The 20,127-nt window shown below is 44.6% G+C and overlaps 1 protein-coding gene across 5 annotated transcripts in view; it reads right to left on the bottom strand.

The window, feature by feature from the left end:
• HDAC4 (histone deacetylase 4) overlaps positions 1 to 19,204 on the bottom strand; it is a 467,144-nt gene extending 447,940 nt beyond the window's left edge. For 4 of the 5 annotated variants that reach the window (XM_084643125.1, XM_084643127.1, XM_084643129.1 and 1 more), the window contains exon 1: positions 19,076 to 19,204. The gene's annotated coding sequence lies outside the window, so the exon portion shown is untranslated. Of the gene's footprint in view, positions 1 to 18,448; positions 18,533 to 19,075 lie in introns of those variants that run through there. The other variant, XM_084643126.1, reaches the window with a different exon arrangement.
• Between the last annotated feature and the right edge of the window lie 923 nt (positions 19,205 to 20,127).

Below are 20,127 nucleotides of genomic sequence, written 5' to 3'. Positions count from 1 at the left end.
GCCCATTTAGACCCCATCATTTTGCATGTATAGTTGGGATTGTGTTTTCCATGTGCATTACTTTGCATTGATCAACATTGCAGTTCATATGACATTTTGTTAACCAGTCACCCAGTTTTGGGAGATCCCTTTGCAACTCTTCAGTCTGCTTTGGACTTAACTATCTTGAGTAATTTTGTATCACCTGCAAACTTTGCCACCTCACTTTTTACCTCTTTTCCAGATCATTTATGAATATGTTGAACAACACAGGTCCCAGTACAGATCCCTGGGGGACACCACTATTTACCTCTCTCCATTGTGAAAAATGATTTAGTCCTACCCTTTGTTTCTGGTCTTTAACCAATTACTAATCCATGAGGGGACCTTCCCTCCTGTTGTCAGATGTTGGCTGTGTGTGTGTGTTCTCTCTGCGTGCTGTCCCAGCTCTGCAGAGAGTTGGCACAGCAGACCTTGATGGAACTGCCCAATAACCACAAGCTCATTAATAGCAAAGGAACTCGGTCAGGTTTATTGTTAATGAAGCATGGTCCTAGTATCCCATAGACTCTACAGGACCACTAACACACGTATGCCCATCACAATAGACCAGCTCAGTCATAGGCTAGCCAAAGACACTCTTTGAGACTCCACTTTATGCACCAATTCAAACAAGTTACGTATTGCCCTGCTGACATGGTTAGCTACCACCATCTACCTTGTACACGTTGGTGCAATCAAAACATTTCTATCCATCACACTGTCATCCTGACCTTATCTTTAAGAGAGGTCATCATGTTCCTGTTATCTCTTAGGAATGTGTTTGTATCCACTTGGTATCAGGGTGTTCTGGTACCACCTTTCTGGAATATGTTTATGCTTGTGTCCTGTACCTAGCACTTCTCAAAAATGTGTGGTTTTTTGCAATACCAGACCTATTCTTGCCAGATTCGGTGAGCCTGCTCACAGCCTCTCTTGCTAACTTTGCTTTATATTAGCAAGGCTTGACCACTACTTTAGTTCAGGCCTCACACCAGGCCTCTGATACAAGGACTTATGTCTCAGACTCGCTCCACTACTTACCCTATGAATGCCTACTTTGCTTAAAAGCCTTTGGTGAGGGACCTTGTCAAAGGCTTCTGGAAGTCTGAGTACACTGTATCCACTGGGTCACCCTTGCCCACATTTGTTGACCCTCTCAAAGAATTCTAAGATTGGTGAGGCATGATTTCCCTTTGCAAAAGCAGTGTTAACTCTTCCCCAACAAACCATGTTCATCTAGATGTCTGATAATTCTGTTCTTTACTACAGTTTCAACAAATTTGCCTGGTAGTGAAGTTAGGCTTACCAGCCTGTAATGGCCAGGATCACCTCTGGGGCCTTTTTTAAAAAATTGGCCTCACATTAGCTATCCTCCAGTCATCTGGTACAGAAGTATAGCCAGCCATGGTACCTTTAGAACTTGGCCCAAAGGTTCCGCTGCCAGAAAGATTTGATGGGGACCACCAAAGTGCTGTGGTTTTCTTAACCAGTGCCGCAATGTATCTCAATGATGGGATCAAGATGGGGTTTAATATCAGTTTATTGATCGGTGAAGCACTGAACTGGGTCTTGCTCCTCCTGGAGCAGGCCAGCCCAATTCTCAGTAATGTTGACGAGTTCACCCATATCTTCTTGGTAGTACACTTAATGATACAAATCACATCTTTACCACTGAATCTGCAGTGCAATTTCTCCAACAAGGCCATCAGCCCACCTGAGTTTATACTGTCCATTTTCAGCATCAAAAACTTTTCTCCCTTCTCCTGAACTTGCTTGCAGGCTATGAGACATTGCGCAGGCTCTGGTGAGATGTAGTATTAGTTCAAAACTGCTCTGTCATTGTCTCTAAGCGATCCTGAAGAGATAAGGAGCTGCTGAGAACCTCTGACTATGGGTAAGAGTTGGAGCAAATCTTTTGGTGACAAAGGAATCTGCCCCAATCCTTGCTTTTCATTTCAAATACAAGACTCTGGGGGAAGGCGGGTGAGGAAAACAGAAGCTAAATTCCTAGAGGAAGGAATCCACTGTAAAAAAGCTCTTATTCCAAACAAGAGGAAAAGAGAGGCAGAGGCACTGAGACAAATGTCTATTCAGTAAACAACCAGAAGGAAGAGCTTTCATTACCAAAAATCTCTGCTTTTAATCCACTGGATTTAGAAAGAAGTTTAACTCACAGGTTTTGTTTTCTAGCAGAGTTCTAGATCCTACACTGGAGAAAGGACTTCCAAACACTTGACTATAGTTGAAAAGCAGAGACACAATCTTTCCCTTTTCACAGTCACCACAGACCACTGATCAAAGCACTAAAAGACAGTTAAAAGATTTAGTATTGAGCCTACTCTGCAGGATGCATTTCTGCAGGTCCTAAGCCAATTCCTGAGTGGCTGAGGCTTGCTGGTCAGTGCCAGGAGCAACAAAAAATTGAACTTTGCAAGATTTCAGGTCCATTTTACTGCTGCTGATTACAGGCGGACAGCAGCAGTGAAATCGAAGTTCACAAAAATCTAGTCACTGTTGCTGTTCAGGAAATATAAGCAGCCAAGACAGGAACTCAAACCATTTGCTCCTCTGACTGCATATGCAGGGAAGGGAAGACCTGCGTTCTCTTACCACAGCCACAATCTTCAGAAGCTGAACTGTGAAATTAACAAGAATGGAGAGGTTACTCACCCTGTGCAGTAACTGGGAGTGCTCCAAGATGTGCATCCCTACGGCTGCTCCACTTCAGGTGTGCACACGCACTATGCACCTTTGATTGGAGATCTTCAGTGGCTCGTTGGCTCATGCATGTGCCCTATGCATCCTCATACCCCATGCAGAGACTAGACAGGGTATGTGCGCAAACCTTCCCCACTGCACAGTCTCATAGAGAAAACTCCAAAGCAGAGGGGGAAGGAGGACCGGTAGTGGAGCACCCATGCGGCACACATCTCAAAGAATTCCAGTTACTGCAAAGGGTGAGCAACTTTTTCTTCTCTGAAGTGTCCCTACTGGTACCTCAGGTGACTACCAAGCAATACCCCCAGGTGAAGGGGGAGTTTCAGATCAGAATCCAGGACTGTAGACAAGACTGCATTCCCAAGGGCAGTATCCAATCTGGAAAAACAGACCACCACACATTTGGGAAAGGTGTGTATTGAAGTCTAAGCTGCAGGCTTGCAGACTTCAGCAACAGAAATGTTCTTGATCAGTGACACTGCGGTAGAGTGCGCCCTTGTGGATTGGGCCAATGCCCTAGAAGGAGGCTGTATATCAACAGATTCAGAACAGGAAATGACATCCAGAAATCCCTCTAGAGAGCCTCTGTGTGGAGACTGTGGACCCTTTAGATCTGTCAGCAATTCACATGAACAGTCCAGGAGACTTCCTACAGGACTTGGTTACGTCCAGATAGAAAGGTAATGCCCTCTTGACATCCAGTTTATGTAAAACAGCATCCTTCCTCATCTGGTATGGTTTTAGGGGGGAAACACACATGGATGACCTGGTTAATCTGAAACTTGGACAATACCTTAGGTAGGAATTTAGATCACAGACATAATAAAACGTTCTTGAAAAATACTATAAAGAATGGGTCTGCCATTAGTGCTCCTATTTCCCCAACTTTTCAACCATCTTTGTGGATAGGTTAAGAAGGGAAGAGATAGTCATCGATCCAAAGGGAGGTCTCATGAAAGACACCTGATTATGAAGTTCAGATCCCAAACAGGAGTAATTCTTTCACTCAAGGGAAAAAAGGTTCCCCAATCCTTTGATAAATCTCATTGTTGCAGGGCTAGCCACACTGAGAATCCCTCAACTGAGGAATGAAAGGCTGTTATAGCCACAAGTGGATTCTGATAGAAAAAGATAATCCTGTCTTTTGATTTCAGGAGGAAGCCTTGAACAGCAGAGAGGGAAGAATAAGTAGGTGGAAGATGTTGCTGTTCATACCAATCGTTGAATCATCTCCACTTCGGAAGGGAAGTATTTTGGGTGGATTATGTCCTGCTGTTCAACAATACCTGTTGTACTTCCACAGAGCAAGCAGTCTCTATTTCCAGGAACCACTGAGGAGTCACGCCTTGAAAGAAACTTACTCCTAAACTGAAGAACCCAACCAGCATCTTAAGGAAGTAGATGAGTAGCAGCCAGAAGGCTGATTGTTTGGCAGACATCCAGGTAAGGTCATGCCTCTCTTGGCCATGTTAAAGTTGATTTCCTGCCTCAATAAATGCTCAAGAGAGGGGTCCCAGAAGAGGGTCGGGGAAGGGAGGTAAAAATGGATGGAGCATCTCAATGTTAGGACTTCCGAGATCCATTTGTCAGATGTAATCTATTCTCAAGACAGTTGAAAATGGGAGAGTGTCCCTGAAGGGAGGGAGGTGGGCAAACTGTTGCAACTGGAGAAGCAAAAACACAGGGATGATTCAGACCCTCAATCTGCCCGTCAAAATTGATGTTTTAATAATGAAAAGGGTTCTGTAGTTGAACCAGGTTTAGTGGATTGTCTATTCTTCTGAAACTTTGGATTCCTCCTCAGAGACTCGGGTTGGAATCCAGACAACTGGATGGGGTGGGATCTCTGAGCTACCCGGGATCTCCATTTACTTGCAGGTGTGTAGATTCCAAGAGATCTCAAGGTGGCTCTCGAGCCTGTCAACACATGGAAATGACTCAGTGTTCTTAGTAAAAAGTTTCAAACCATCAAAAGGAAGATCCTCAACTGTATTTTGGACCTTCCTATGGAATCCAGAGAGCTAGAGCCAAGATGCCCGACATGTAACAATTGTTGTGGAGATGGAACAAGCAGCAGTGTCAGCAACATCCAGGAAGGCCTGTAAAAGTGTTGGCAAGCAGCCAACCCGCAGCTATGATGGCTTGGACCTGCTCTCAGTGCTCTCTCTTGGAAGGTGTTCAATAAAGGAGTGAAGCTTGCAATAGTTGGTGTGATTATGCTTGGCCATAAAAACTTGGTATAGGCAATCCTAAACTGCAAGGTTGCAAATTAATACCTTTTACGTTCAAAAAAAAGATAAAGATATTTGAATCTTGTCGTATGGTATCAATTGAGTGTGGTGCTGTCTTCCACACCCGTTTATAGCTTCAGTGATCAAGGAATTAGGAGAAGGGTGGTAAATAAAAATTCAGAACCCTTGGCTGGGCAGAATACTTTATCAGTACACTTGCAAGTAGGTGGTACTGTTGCCAGGATCCAGAAGTGCCTCATAAATGGGCAAGGCCAGTCAAGCAGACAATGCTGTTTGTAAAATGTCCAACAGTTTGTACTATGACTTCAAGGGATGCTTGCAAAGAATCTGCCACCTTCTTTCACAAGGCCCTGAAGCCGTCTGAAGTCATCAGCCAGGGAGAGTGGGGGAGACATCATGGCCTCATCTGGAAGAGATTAGCTGTGAGGTGGCATCCTTTTCCACCGTAGCCTCTTCCTCTTGCTGCTCAGATAGCTGAGCAGAATCATAGAATAGAATCATAGACTTAGGGTAGGAAGAGACCTCACGAGGTCATCTCAGCCAATCCCCTGCTCAAAGCAGGACCAACGCCAACTAAATCATCCCTGCCAAGGCTTTGTCAAGCCAGGCCTTAAAAACCGCTAAGGATGGAGATTCCATCACCGCCCTGGGTAACCCATTCCAGGGCTTCACCACCCTCCTAGTGAAATAGATTGAGGAGGAGACTGTCTGTCCAGATAATCCCAGCAAGCAAGGCTAGAGGCACTAGAAAATTTCTGACAGGCTGCCCAAGGGTCCTAATATGACCACTGAAGGAGACCATACAGAACAGAGGATGGTATCAATTACTATTCATACCAATGAGGAGGAGCTTCAAAGTGTATGCTCCAAGAATCACCCCTCTCCCTGTAGGTGTCAGTAAAAGGGTTCCTGTAATGGTAAGTAAGGTACGAGAGCCCGGCACTGAGATTTGAGGCACTGAAGAAATGTCCTCATCATCTAGTGGGGGAGTACCACCAGAGAACAGGGAGAATCTAGTAATTCCAGGGAAAGATGTAGTTCCTGTGATCCCATGGATCTCGGTACCAAGAAATGGTCAGTTTCACTGTTCCACGGAACACTGAGCAACTGACTTCATTCTTAGAAATTACATGCTCTGCCTAGGTAAGCAGACCAACAGAATAGGAGAGAAACTTTAGAGCCACACAAATCTGTTCTTCTATTTGACAACTGGCTTCATAAAAGATATTCCCTCACCCATCCTGTCTCTCTAATATCCTGGGACCAACACAGCTACAATTACACTGCATCTGACAGATAAAGAAGACAGAGTTCCCTGCAGTCTTGTGGATAAAAGCTACTTAGTTCATTACATAACAGATGAGAATATTTTTTAATAAACCTCAAGAGTTAAACATAATACACAATATGGGAAAGTTAGAGAATTTATAGTCAAGAAGATTACTGGGACCTTCCATGTCTGAATCTGAACTGTGAGGTGTACCCTTCTCCCTCATTCTTGGGAGTTAGATAACCTTTAGACTGTTAAACTGAAAACCCCAGTAAGAAAGCTGAAAGTTAAGGCTGATACTGGTGTGAGTGAAAGATGGAGTATGTTTAACCCTTCCTCTTTCAAATTATTAAATAGTCACTAAAAGCAGAACAGAACCAGCCTTAATTTCAGCATTAATCCCTCCCTATCGCTCCTTTGCGCACACCTTCCTTCCTAAGTTAAATTGTCTCAATCTTCCAGTTCATTCTGGTTTTTAAAATTATACAGGCTGAATAATGTTTAAATTAAAATGTATACTGTTAAATAAGCCAATACTAAATAATTAACATCTGCTTTTTACTTGGCTATGCTGTACTATTTAGACATAATACTAGACTGGCAATTACATATTTTATAGGAAACTATGCCAAAAGAGTCAGTCCAGTTTGACTGATAAGAAGAACCTATATTCTGAAGTTCAACACAATCTAGAACAAATACCAACACACAACCAGATGACTGCGCAATTCCCTAGGGAAAAAGTAATTCCATAATGGTTTGAACAACACTTCCACTTTGAATGCTGGTTCAGGCTGTCATACAATAGAACTAACTTATTGTTTCAGGCTTAAGCGTCAATCCAACAAAAGCATCTGAACTGCATAAAACTAACTGCTTTATAAACAACGCTAAACCAGAAACCCCTAACATGCACATTTTTATTCAGAGCAGACTTAAAGTGTTTCTATAAACCATATCAGCGTAATTAACACTGAAACTATGTTAACAGAGTACAGAGTTTTGTAAAAGCTACAAGATTAACCCTGTGTTAAAATGAAGTAAATTATTCTTCAAGATGACTATCCCCCTGAAGAAAACAGAAAACACAGAACATTAGAAAAAGTTTCCTTGGCTAGCGTTCCTGTTTTTCCCTTTTGCCATTAGAGGCTCATGGTTTTAAAAGGGCTCTCTCTAGTATACTAGATTCTCTTGCTTCAGGTAGTTTGATATTGGAAGTTATTAGTAGGGATGTAACCCCAGTGCTACAAATTCTGCATTTTTCCCTGCAGGACTGCAGAAAAGATGGAATACAGAGCTTTGCAAAAGCGGCAAAGAGTCCTGTGGCACCTTATAGACTAACAGACATGTTGGAGCATAAGCTTTCGTGGATGAATACCCACTTCATCGGATGACTGTAGTGGAAATTCCCAGAGGCAGGTATAAATATGCAAGCAAGAATCAGGCTAGGGATAAGGAGGTTAGTTCAACCAGGGAGGATGAGGCCCTCTTCTAGCAGTTGGTGTGAACACCAAGGGAGGAGAAACTGCTTTTGTAGTTGGCGAGCCATTCACAGTCTGTGTTTAATCCTGAGCTGATGGTGTCAAATTTGCAAATGAACTGAAGCTCAGCAGTTTCTCTTTGAAGTCTGGTCCTGAAGTTTTTTTGCTGCAGGATGGCTACCTTTAAATCTGCTATTGTGTGTCCAGGGAGACTGGAGTGTTCTCCTACACGTTTTTGTATATTGCCATTCCTAATATCTCATTTGTGTCCGTTTATCCTTTTACGTAGGGACTGGCCAGTTTGGCCAATGTACATAGCAGAGGGGCATTGCTGGCACATGATGGCATATATTACATTGGTGGACGTGCAGATGAATGAATCGGTGATGGTGTGACTGATCTGGTTAGGTCCTGTGATGGTTCGCTGGTGTAGATATGTGGGCAGAGTTGGCATCGAGGTTTGTTGCATGGATTGGTTCCTGGAGTTAGAGTTACTATGGTGCAGTGTCTAGTTGCTGGTGAGAATATGCTTCAGGTTGGCAGGTTGTCTGTGGGTGAGGACTGGCCTGCCTCCCAAGGCTGTGAAAGTGAGGGATAATTGTCCAGGATGGGTTGTAGATCACTGATGATGCGTTGGAGAGGTTTTAGCTGAGGACCGTATGTGATGGCCAGTGGAATTCTGGGGGTTTCTTTCTTGGGTTTGTCTCGCAGTAGGAGGCTTCTGGGTACACGTCTGGCTCTGTCAATCCGTTTTCTTATTTCCTTGTGTGGGTAGTGTAGTTTTGAGAATGCTTGGTGAAGATCTTGTAGGTGTTGATCTCTGCCTGAGGGGTTGGAGCAAATGCGGTTGTATCTCAGCACTTGGCTGTAGACAATGGATTGTGTGGTGTGTCCAGGATGGAAGCTGGAGGCATGAAGGTAGGCACAGCGGTCAGTGGGTTTTCGGTATAGGGTGGTGTTAACATGACCATCACCTATTTGCACTGTGTTGCCTAGGAAGTGGACCTTCCATTTAGATTGGTCCAGGCTGAGGTTGATGGTGGGGTAGAAGCTGTTGAAACCATAGTGGAATTCTTCCAGGGTTTCCTTCCCATGGGTCATCATCATCATCACCACCACGATGACATCAATGTAGCATAGGTGGAGAAGGGGTGTGAGTGGACGAGAGCTGAGGAAGCATTGTTCTATGTCAGCCATCAAAATGTTGGCATATTGTGGGGCCATGCAGGTGCCCATAGCGGTGCCACTGGTCGGGAGGTGTATATTGTCACCAAATTTGAAATAGTTGTGCGTGAGGATAAAGTCACAGAGCTCAGTAACCAGTTGTGCTGTGGCATCATCACGGATACTGTTCCTGACAGCTTGTATTCCATCTGTGTGTGGGATGTTTGTGTAGAGAGCCTCTACATCCATGGTGGCTCGGATGGTGTTTTCTGGAAGATCATCAATGCATTGTATTTTTCTCAGGAAATCAGCGGTGTCATGGAGATAGCTGGGAGTGCTGGTGGCATAGGGTCTGAGTAGAGAGTCCACATATCCAGACAGTCCTTCAGTGAGTGCCAATGCCTGAGATGATGGGGCATCCAGGATTTCTGGGTTTGTGGATCTTGGGTAGTAGATAGAACAACCCCAGTCGGGGCTCTAAGAGTATGTCGATTTGTTCCTGAGTTAGTGTAGGGAGTGTCCTGAGTAGATGGTGCAGTTTCTTAGTGTATTCCTCAGTGGGATCTGAGGAAAGAGGCCTGTAGAATTTGGTACTCGAGAGTTGTCTGGAAGCCTCCTTTTGGTAGTCAGATCTGTTCATGAGGACAACAGCACCTCCTTTATCAGTCTCTGATTATTTTGTCAGGGTTGTTTCTGAGGCTGTGGATGGCATTGCGTTCTGCACTACTTAGGTTATGAGGCAAGCGATGTTATTTTTCCACAATTTCTGCTTGTGCACGTCGGTGGAAGCATTCTATGTATAGGTCCAGACTGTTGTTTCAACCCTCAGGAGGAGTCCATGTGGAGTTCTTCTTCTTGTGCTGTTGGTGGGAGGGTATCTGTGTATCAGTGCGCTGTTCAGTGATTCTTTGCTGCTTTTACAGATCCAGACTAACACGGCTACCCCTCTGAGAGCTTTGCAAGTTAGGAAAATGAATGAATACAGAGGAATCTAACTTGTGCTAATGATTGGCCTATGATGAATTACTTACTGTTTCTCAAGATTCAGTTAATGCAAACTGAATAAGGAAACCAAAGCTATTTTGTTCATTTGACAAGTGTAATTTAGTTTTATTTATAATAAATCAACGTACACTGATAAATGTTAACACACTTTGTAAAAGTAATTAAATCTTAATAGGAGACCTCACTACAGCACTATTAAATCTTTCCAAAAAGTAAGGAGTATGAATTATCAAGGTTCTACTGTATATGTGAAAGGTAAATTTATACAAATGTAATCAGATGCTAGTGCTTTCCTCAGAATGAAAACGCATCTTTAAGAGGTCACCTCAAACACCATATAGTGCTGCTATTATTCTGTTCACTGTACAGATACCCAAATTACTGATGTTCCAATCCTGGAATTTATTTTTAAAGAAGTATTCTGCTTCATTACTGTCTCAGCTCAATAATTTACACGTTTGTTATAAAATCCTAGCCCTCCTTATGCAGATATATATATAGGACAGGTCTGTAGGAGGTCAGACTTTACAAAATGAGAGGTTCAACACACCAGCAACCACAGACATGACAACCGGATTGCACCTGAGGCATTGTCTTGGGTATTCAGTTTCAGCTACACAGAGAGAAGAGGAAAAGTACCCAGCTATACATATTCCCCATCTGATCACCTGCCTGCATCACACACACCCCCCTACGGCTCCCTGCCCCCCCCACGGCATTACCTCCTTGCTGTCTCTCTTCTGGAGACATATTGTTAAAGGAGTATAGTAATTACCAATTCCTTAAAATAGGGTCAACATATTCAGTACCATCTTGAGTTAACACATGATGGAATCCTACTAAGATGGGCTTTTCGATTGGGGGGAAGGAGGGTGAAGCTGCCACCACCGGGGACCTGCGCTATGCTTCACTAGCTGAAATTAGGAGACTGCGAATGTGCACCTGAAGTCTTCAGACCATCCAAACTGGTTTCCAGCTCTAGGCACCTCTACCACACTAGGGAACAAAAATTGTATGTGTAGTAGTCAAGGCCAAACAAAAAGTTTGTCAGACAAGTGTGAGGTTCCTCTCTGATGATGTTATTTGAAAATACTTTTATATTTGAAACTATGGTTCGATTATCAGAATAGGGGACATAATTGTCATAGGTCTGTGACCCCAAATCCCCATACATTCCTCAGTACTACTACAATGCCATCTGAAACAGTTTGTCACCAAAACTACTCTCAAATGTATCCACCAGGAAAACAAGAGGGGGAAAAAAAAAATGAACTGGATCAAGATGTGCACAACAGTAAATACCACAACTGAGGCTGAATTTTTATATTTACATAAAAGACAGGCCAAGCATAAATTCCTTGCAGAGGAAGAACTATAGAAGCTTTCCAAGGGATTTTATAGTCTGTTCTTGTTTCTTCTTTTACTGCCTTTCTATAATCTTGTGTGTCCCCCACCATTTTCCCTCTCATACTTTTCTCCCCTTCTCTAACTTTTTCTAGGACTGTCATGACAGCACAAGAACCCCATCAAGGAAACACAAGGCAGTATTTGTTTTCTTTTCTGAGTTTAACCGTGCAAATCCTTTCCAGGTAAAGAGGCATTACCCAAATATCCTGCTTACTGGTTAGACAGCACTGTTGAGGACAAGAATCACTCCATACATATATCACACATCGCCTGATCAACGTGGCCCATTGTAGGATAAAGCATCCCTCCACTTCAGTTTCCTAGTTAACACCATCAAATAGCAAGAAAAATTGCTTATCCAAGACACTCAGATACTACCGTAGCGGGAAGCATACAAGAACTTGAACAGAGCATGGCAAGCAGGAAGTTTGCAGAAGGTAAGTTTTCATTTTTAAAAAAATTATCTAGCTCTTATGGTTGAGGCGGCCTGCAAAATGTGAACTGAATAAAGTGATGATGTACTGCTGTGTTCCTGGTTCTACAGACAGCTCCAATACCCGTGCTGCTTCTCAGCACCCACAATCTGTAGCAGAGTGAAAACTGACCCAAAGTCTCACCAGTTTTCACTGCTTTTTTCAGACCTCTAGGCAGCAATGAAACTGAAAAGAATCAGGTCAATTTCATTGTGCCAACACTTGAGAAAGTTGAGAGCAACAGCAAAGTCGGACACCAAAGCTATTATTTGGGGAAATGAGCTAAAAAAATGACAACTAGGAGAAGGGTCAAGTATTAGAAACTGACTCTCAGCAGCAACAAAGCAGAGGGATGAATTCAGGAAAGCTACCCCTGTTCAGTGCCTGCCACTTATTTCATATCAGTCTGAGAGCTTGTCTACACTAATACACGGGGTCACTTTAAGATCCGCAACCTCAGCTACATGAATAGCATAGCTGAAGTCAACATACTTAGATCTACTTACCACGGTGTCTTCTCTGCGGTAAGTCGACAGCGGATGGTCTCCCGTCGACTCCGCTTGCGCTTCTCATTCTGGTGGAATACCGGAGTCGAGGAGAGCGTGCTCAGTCAATTTATCGTGTCTATACTAGACACGATAAATTGACCCCCGCTGGATCAATCACTGCCTGCTGATCCAGCAGTTAGTGTAGACAAGCCCTCAGATGATCGATTTAGTGCTTCAGCCACAAGGAGTCTAGTTAAAATTTTAACTCCAATATGTGGCTTTATGGGTTGGGGAGAAGCAGAAAGGAGACATTATATAGGAGACGGCAGAGAACATAAGGCAAGGAAAGGAATAAAAGAGGTAAGAGGGAATTAACCAAAAGGTAGCTCAGGAAAAACGAAATGTTGAGTGAAGACAGGAAGGAAAAGAAAATACCAGAGCATGTAGTAAGTAGTACTGATTGAAGAAAACTTGGCAAATAATTAATGGTATCAATGTTCATCAAATACTGTACTCCATTAATACTTTTTTGTGGTTTTCAACCAGCACAGTAGCTAGGCAAATACTATTCTGCACATACACTACTTCTGGGGGTATTATCAAATATAGTCAATGAATATTTCTTCTACTATTCATTCAACTGTAGTAATAAGTCACATTTAAAAATATCTATTACACTGAAAGTTGTTAAATACCATATTTAACAGTATTTAAAACATACTATCAAGTGGCCTGGAGCGATTTTCTTCTTTAAATTGCAGGGAGCATAGTAGCAAATATTTTCACCCAGGCATATTAGTTTAGGCCTTGGGCTATAAGTATCAATTTTTTGAAGCCCTGACTTTTCTTCTACATAGACTACTACCTTGATAATTATTTCCTCCACTTGGCCAATAGGACACCATACTGTACTTCAGAAAGAGTGCAGGGGTCTAGTTACAGTCGACACCTTCCAAAAGGTTAGTATGAGCTCTAACTGCAATTTCAGTAGCATTTTCAAGGAATCTAAGAAAGGCAAGTTTTCATCTTTGGCCTTAGGTTGCATGTACCCAAGCATTCAATACACCCAGGATTTAAGTGCATATAACATCATATTATTGTTTACCCTTCCCTCAAAGACCAGTGATTTGAACATATCTTACAATAAAGAAAATATTCAACTTAAAGAAAAAAAATTAGGAAAAATGCCTCTCTCAGGCAACAAGGTTTGAGATACAGACTACCTTTGAAGTTACCTTAAAAAAAAAAAAAATCATTGACTACTCCCCACTTCTCAAAATTCTGAAGGGCACTAGCAATAAGAGTTACACCTATCAAGTCCAACATTTGTACCGACTAGTTTCTTTGATACGTTTTATGCATTTTCAAACAAAATAACTGCTTATAACTTCCTTAAACTACAAGCCTAGGCCCCAAGCCTGCAGGCAGACTGCTGAGCCCAGGTAGAGTGATGTGCAATTTATAGTGCATAGGTGGTACAATCAGGGCCCGAACGCAGAGATTTCATACATTCTACATCTTCAAAGCAAGGACACAATTGGACACAGCTTTAAAAATCTACCCCACAGAGGTAAGTGGAAAGCTGTCTCTAGCTGTCTAGCCAGGGGATAGTGAGCTTAAAGTCATCAATTTCTGTAAAAACTAAGTTTTTGTTTTTTAATAAGTTCTTATTTCACACATGATTGCAAAGATAGCCCAGATGCTAAAAGAATGAGAACTGATTCCATGTTTTCATGAGCCTGCGGACAGGCAACTCCTGAACCTCTGCTGATGTTCATAGTAGCATCAGAGTATATCAAGAAGAAACTGGAAGTTTTAATGTGTAATATTTGAGCAGAAATAAAACTCAAATCAGGTCAATTCAAGCTGCTGCTGCTTCAGAAAGCTACCTGCAATTGCATACATAAAAGAGTAATTCATGGTAGTGAAGAATTTTGCAGATTGCATGGAGGACTTGCTCCCAACCCAAATCCACACAGTAGAAAGAAGGTTCCAAGAGATGGATGAAGTACTAGAAACCCTCCCCCGCATACACTGAAGAAGCTCTAAGGAAAAGTGAAAGGGAAGAGACTGTTTCTTCTTTCCAGCAGCTAGAGGGGAGCTGAGCAGTAACTTTCACCCACGTTTTATCAGAAGCTGCTGTGACAGAGTGGCTCAGGGACAGCAACCTCTCAAAAGCTGTGTGTGACAATTCATGGACATCACTTGTAAAGTCCCCACCCTCATCTTTCATATCTACCTCTGGCTCACAGTCACCTGTTTTTTCAAGTGTGTCTATTAATTTTGAGATACCAATAGTTCAGAAACTGGTTCAGAAACTGGTATGGAAGAGACCTCCTTTTTTCCTTTTGTACCATCCTCTATCAAAGTATTTGAATCTGAAGTCATTCTTGAAACTTTAAAGCTTCACAATCAAGCTGAAATTTGTATGTTGACTGTACAATTTTGTATTGTGTTCTTATAAATTTAAACAATCTATACAAGTAACTAGATTACTGAAAATCTGTAATATCCATCACGACCTTGTTTAAAAGGTTTTTTTAAATTGCTGATTAACTTCAGTAGACAAAGAGATCTAATTTATGTTGTCAATCCCGTATCAGAAACTTTATGCACAGATCCCGCTGTTCCCTAATTTTTGGTTCCTAGCTACTCCTTATAAACAAGGCATCCTGGGATTCTACTTTCACTGCTTTCTTACCACTGACCCCCTAAAGTTATCTTCTGTTCAGACTTGTCTGATTACATCTGTTGTACTTACCAGTATGTTGAAAATCTTGGCCCATGAACACTAAATTCTTCAAGTGTGTTCCACCAGATGAGACAACGGCTTTTACTCAAATTTGTTTTTACGTTACCTCTATTAAATAATTGACAAGTTTCCCCTCTATTATCATTTTATTTCCAGAATATTTGTGTGTTGGTTTAATCCACTTTACCTTTCTAAACTAAACCCTGAAGGAAAATTAAATACTGAAGTTGAAAGATGGCATTCTAAAGGTCCAAAAATAAGTGAACACAACTGATATTAATAATGAAGGATATCTGATAAGATACACATGCAAATATAAAAACAGCACAAGATTCATGAAGTTTCTCTCTTACATACTTTGGTTTATAAAAAAAATGTGGTCTCTTCTAACTGGGTGGCATTTTACATTTCCAACTGTAATTGAGTGAACATGTTGCCATGGTAACAATGGAATTGTGCAATAATTTTGGTGCCTTGTAATTGCTGGATATTTGTATACAAGCAGCTGAGCTTTCTTAATTCAGTGCCCCCTCAAATCTTTCAGGCAGACTCTGGAGCTACAACAGCATCTTTTAATGTGAAAACTCAAACAATTTCTGGTCCTTCAGCCACTATTAGAATTCAAAGCAATGACAGGTCACATTACAAAAAAGAAATCCTGTCAAGAATCAGGCTACTTAAATTTTTGTGTTCCTTAGCTATTTAAAAATATTGCCCTTTTTAAGAAATCTTATTAAGATAGATAACTTCAGGTAACTTTTGGCCGCAACAGAAAGCGCTAACAGTAGTGAACACCATACAAGTCACTTTTATTGATGCTATGTAACAGCAGTAAATCCAGATGTACTCTGACACCTTCCTGCAAGAAAGGTGAAACTCACCTTAGGTACAGAGTGCAAATACAAGACTCTCTACATGACTTAAATCTCGCATTGGGGCTATGCAGAAAGTAAAATACAGGCATCTCTACACTAGCCCAAATAGACAGATGTGGATGAGGTGAAACCAGAGGATCCATACTGTGATGAGTGACCCCAATACACAGCTACTACGTTCTGGGTGCCCTGATTCCAGGTTGGTGGATGACTTTCACCTGCCCAGTCCACCCACACTTCTCTCATAGACCGCTCAGCTACTTGTGAAATAAAACTTCCATAAATTCCCCCCTAAAATATTAGGCAAATCTATAGTAAATGAATGTCAACATTTTAAAAGTGACAACTCTAATGTATGCAAAGCTTTATATGAAAGTTGTCACAGCAAATCTAATGACAAACTGAAAAAACCTTCAGTGTCATGCAAATACGTACATAAGCCACTTAATAGCATTACATGTACTTCGAAGAAACGAATGGATCAGTTTTACCTCCCCTCCAAATGGTATGAGGTGTCTTGGTATAATATTAAATAATCATCATGTAATAAAAGTGATTTTGCTTAAGAGGTCATGCTGCACTTACAATGCCACACACACACACAAAAATCAAACGATTAAAGAAACTCAAGTATTGCACACAGCATTTTTCCTGATAAATTCCTGCAGCATAAACCCACACACAACAGTTCAGTAACACCTCTCTTCCCATTGCTCCCAATACATTATAATTAATTTTTTTAAACTATGACATGAACATTGTTGCACAAACCAACATTTCATACAGTAAAACTCCCTTTTAAACACACAGCAAGTCAGGGGGAAAAGGGAACAAGGCACAGTGCAGGGGTAGGCCAGAATGTTACCCATAAGTTTCATTTGATACTGTCATTGTGTGTTATATATTAACAGCCTAAAAGTAATCATGAAAATTTGTTACACAAAACAATCTACTGTCCACTCGTTCCATAAGAAGACAGAATTATTTTGTTTGCCAATCAATAAGTATCTATTTGGCTCACATAAGTGGACAAGCAAAATTTTGTAATGCTGATTTACTAGTATCTCAACCAAGGTAATAAAATACAAGTTATAAAAACTATCATAAGCATGAAATGCACAAGACTCCCACATAAGTCCACAGACACTTTACATAAGATACATTTTATTTACTAAAAAGATCAAAACAGCTACTTTGAATGGGTCAGCATTAGATAAAGTCACTTTTGAATAATACATGCATGTACGTATAGCCTGGACTATCATCATATTAGCACAGACACATGTGCAGAAGGGGCAATAGGGGACAATAATCATATTTTTAAAAACTTTTACAAGAACACAGGCCACTCACTGCAAAGCTTTGTTTTGTGTCATCTTCCAAATACTGGAATTATAACTAAGCATTCAAAACAGTAATCACTTACAGTTTAAAGAGCTATCTGCACCTCTTTATCCCAGCAGTCCCCTTTAGGTTTTATTTCAGGGCTACGAATAATTCAACTACGAAAATTCCCATTTTATCTAAGGGTTTATTTCCTAAAGTTAATATATACATAGTACTATCCTATGTATCAGAATTTTTTAATGAATTGTCACTCATAATTTAAAGGGCAAATTTGGGGGTGGGGAGGGCTAATTGGTTTAAAAAGCAGAATTGTAAACAGCTTAATCAATTTGCAAGTGAGCTCAACCCTTCTAATTCCAGAACCCCCCACCCATACCCCTGCCCCTTCACAGAACATGTCTTCGCTATTAACTTGGTGAGACAGACACGCCTCTGCACAGGGAAGGGAGGGAGATATTTGGGCAGTAGGAGGGATGGGGGATGTGAGCACACCCAAATCCTCACTGCCTCCATCTGCAAGGGTCACCCTGCTGCACGGACAGATTCCCGCACACACCCCAGTGCCTGTGACAGCCTGTCAGCCCCCCAACGCACACACAGCGCTGGACGGACAGCCAGACACCCAGCGACCCTACACACACGGCGCAGCTGTTGGGCAACATACACAGCGACCGCCAGACAGACAGACAGACACACACGCACCGGGGCGGCTGGATACACAGACAGGCAGACACAGCTCCCCTCTTACACACCCAGTGACTGCCAGACAGACACAACCCCTCCCCGGCCCCGGCCCCCACGGCCCCACACCCAGTGACTGCCAGACAGACACACGGCCGGACCCGGACCCGGCCCCCACGCCCCCACACCCAGTGACTGCCAGACAGACACACGGCCGGACCCGGACCCGGCCCCCACACGCCCCCACACCCAGTGACTGCCAGACAGACACACGGCCGGACCCGGACCCGGCCCCCACAGCCCCACACCCAGTGACTGCCAGACAGACACACGGCCGGACCCGGACCCGGCCCCCACAGCCCCACACCCAGTGACTGCCAGACAGACACACGGCCGGACCCGGCCACACAAACGGCAGGAGGCTGCCGGCCAGAGAGACCCAGCCCCGCCCCGCCCCCTGCCCTGCGGGCGGCTCTCGGGCCACGGCCCCCGGCGCCTCGGCCGCTCCACTCACCCCGGCCGCATCGCTCCCGGCCGAGCCCCGCTCAGCAGCGAGGCGGCAGCAGCGCTGCTCACTGGGTGGGGGGGGAGGGCAGGGGGAGGAGAAGGTGGAGCCGCAGAGACCCGGAGGGGGCGGGACGTATCACAGCCCCGGCCCCACCCGGCTCATTCACAAAAACCCAAGGCACGCCGAACCGCCGGAGAGCGGAGCCCGCAGGCCCCGCGCTGAATGGCCCCGTCAGGGGTCAGTCACCTCACGACCCGCCCCCGACTCCACCTCGTCCTCCCCTATTGGTGAGCGGACGGAGCCCCGCCCTCTCATCGCTGCTGCCTAATCACAGTGCAGCGTGAGCCTTCAAGCGGCTCAAACGCACCCGCCACTACAGCGGAGACGCCCCCCATTGGTGCTTCGACCTGCCCATCAACCTCCTGCCCGGAACCCTCCGCGTTCTCCACTCAGACCAGAGAAAAATCGCCCTGCGCGACCCATCCCTTTAAAGACCCAGCGGTCGGGAGCGGCCTCAGCAGAATTAAAAGCCGGAGGACAAAAATACCCGCAGCCTTAAAGGGACCGCACAGCGCCTGCCTCCGTATAGATGCGGGCACACGTTGCGCGGATCGGGGGAGCCTGGGTACTGACCTGTGCGGCGGCAGCAGACGCTCGGGGCGGCGGCAAGGCACGGGGAGGGCCAGGCGCTGGGGGAACACAGCGGCGCGCGCGCCACCAACGGAATCAGCCTGTGATGGGATCCGCCATTTTGGAATTTTAGATGGAAAGTCACGTGGTGCGACCATTTTTTCCCTCCGCCAATCAGCAAGCGGCGGCTATTTTTAGCACAATTCCCTGCTCCATGGACGAGGTGCGGTGGGGGGGAACGGGGGGCGGTGGGGGCCTGTGAGCAGGGCCGGCGAGCAGGGCCGGCTCTAGGCACCAGCAAAGCATGTGCTTGGGGCGGCACAATTCCGGGGCGGCGTTCCAGCCCGCCTGTCTTTTTCCTTTGGCTTGGGCCCTGCTGCTCTCCGAGCTTGGGGCAGCAAAAAACCTAGAGCTGGCCCTGCCTGCGAGCCAGCCGTGGTGGAGAGCAGTGGGATAGGGCGGCGGGAGCCGTGGGGAGGGGGTGCAGGAGCGATGGGGTGCAACGTGGAGCAGGGACCTGAGGGGGTTGTGGGAGTGATGGGGTGCAATGTGGGGCAGGAACCTGGGGGATGGGGGGAGGGATGGGTGCAATGTAGGGCAGGGAGCTGTGGGAGGGAAGGGGCGGTAATAGTGGGGTGCGAGATGGATGGGGTGGCAGGAGCAGGGGGCCGTGGGGAGGGGGTGCAGGAGCGATGGGGTGCAACGTGGAGCAGGGACCTGAGGGGGTTGTGGGAGTGATGGGGTGCAATGTGGGGCAGGAACCTGGGGGATGGGGGGAGGGATGGGTGCAATGTAGGGCAGGGAGCTGTGGGAGGGAAGGGGCGGTAATAGTGGGGTGCGAGATGGATGGGGTGGCAGGAGCAGGGGGCCGTGGGGAGGGGGTGCAGGAGCGATGGGGTGCAACGTGGAGCAGGGACCTGAGGGGGTTGTGGGAGTGATGGGGTGCAATGTGGGGCAGGAACCTGGGGGATGGGGGGAGGGATGGGTGCAATGTAGGGCAGGGAGCTGTGGGAGGGAAGGGGCGGTAATAGTGGGGTGCGAGATGGATCGGGTGG

Source organism: Lepidochelys olivacea (assembly GCF_965140295.1).
Source record: "Lepidochelys olivacea isolate rLepOli2 genome assembly, chromosome: 11".
NCBI lineage: Eukaryota > Metazoa > Chordata > Testudines > Cheloniidae > Lepidochelys > Lepidochelys olivacea.
The sequence above is the reverse complement of the archived record's forward strand: the minus strand, read 5'-3'. Positions and strand labels throughout refer to the sequence as shown.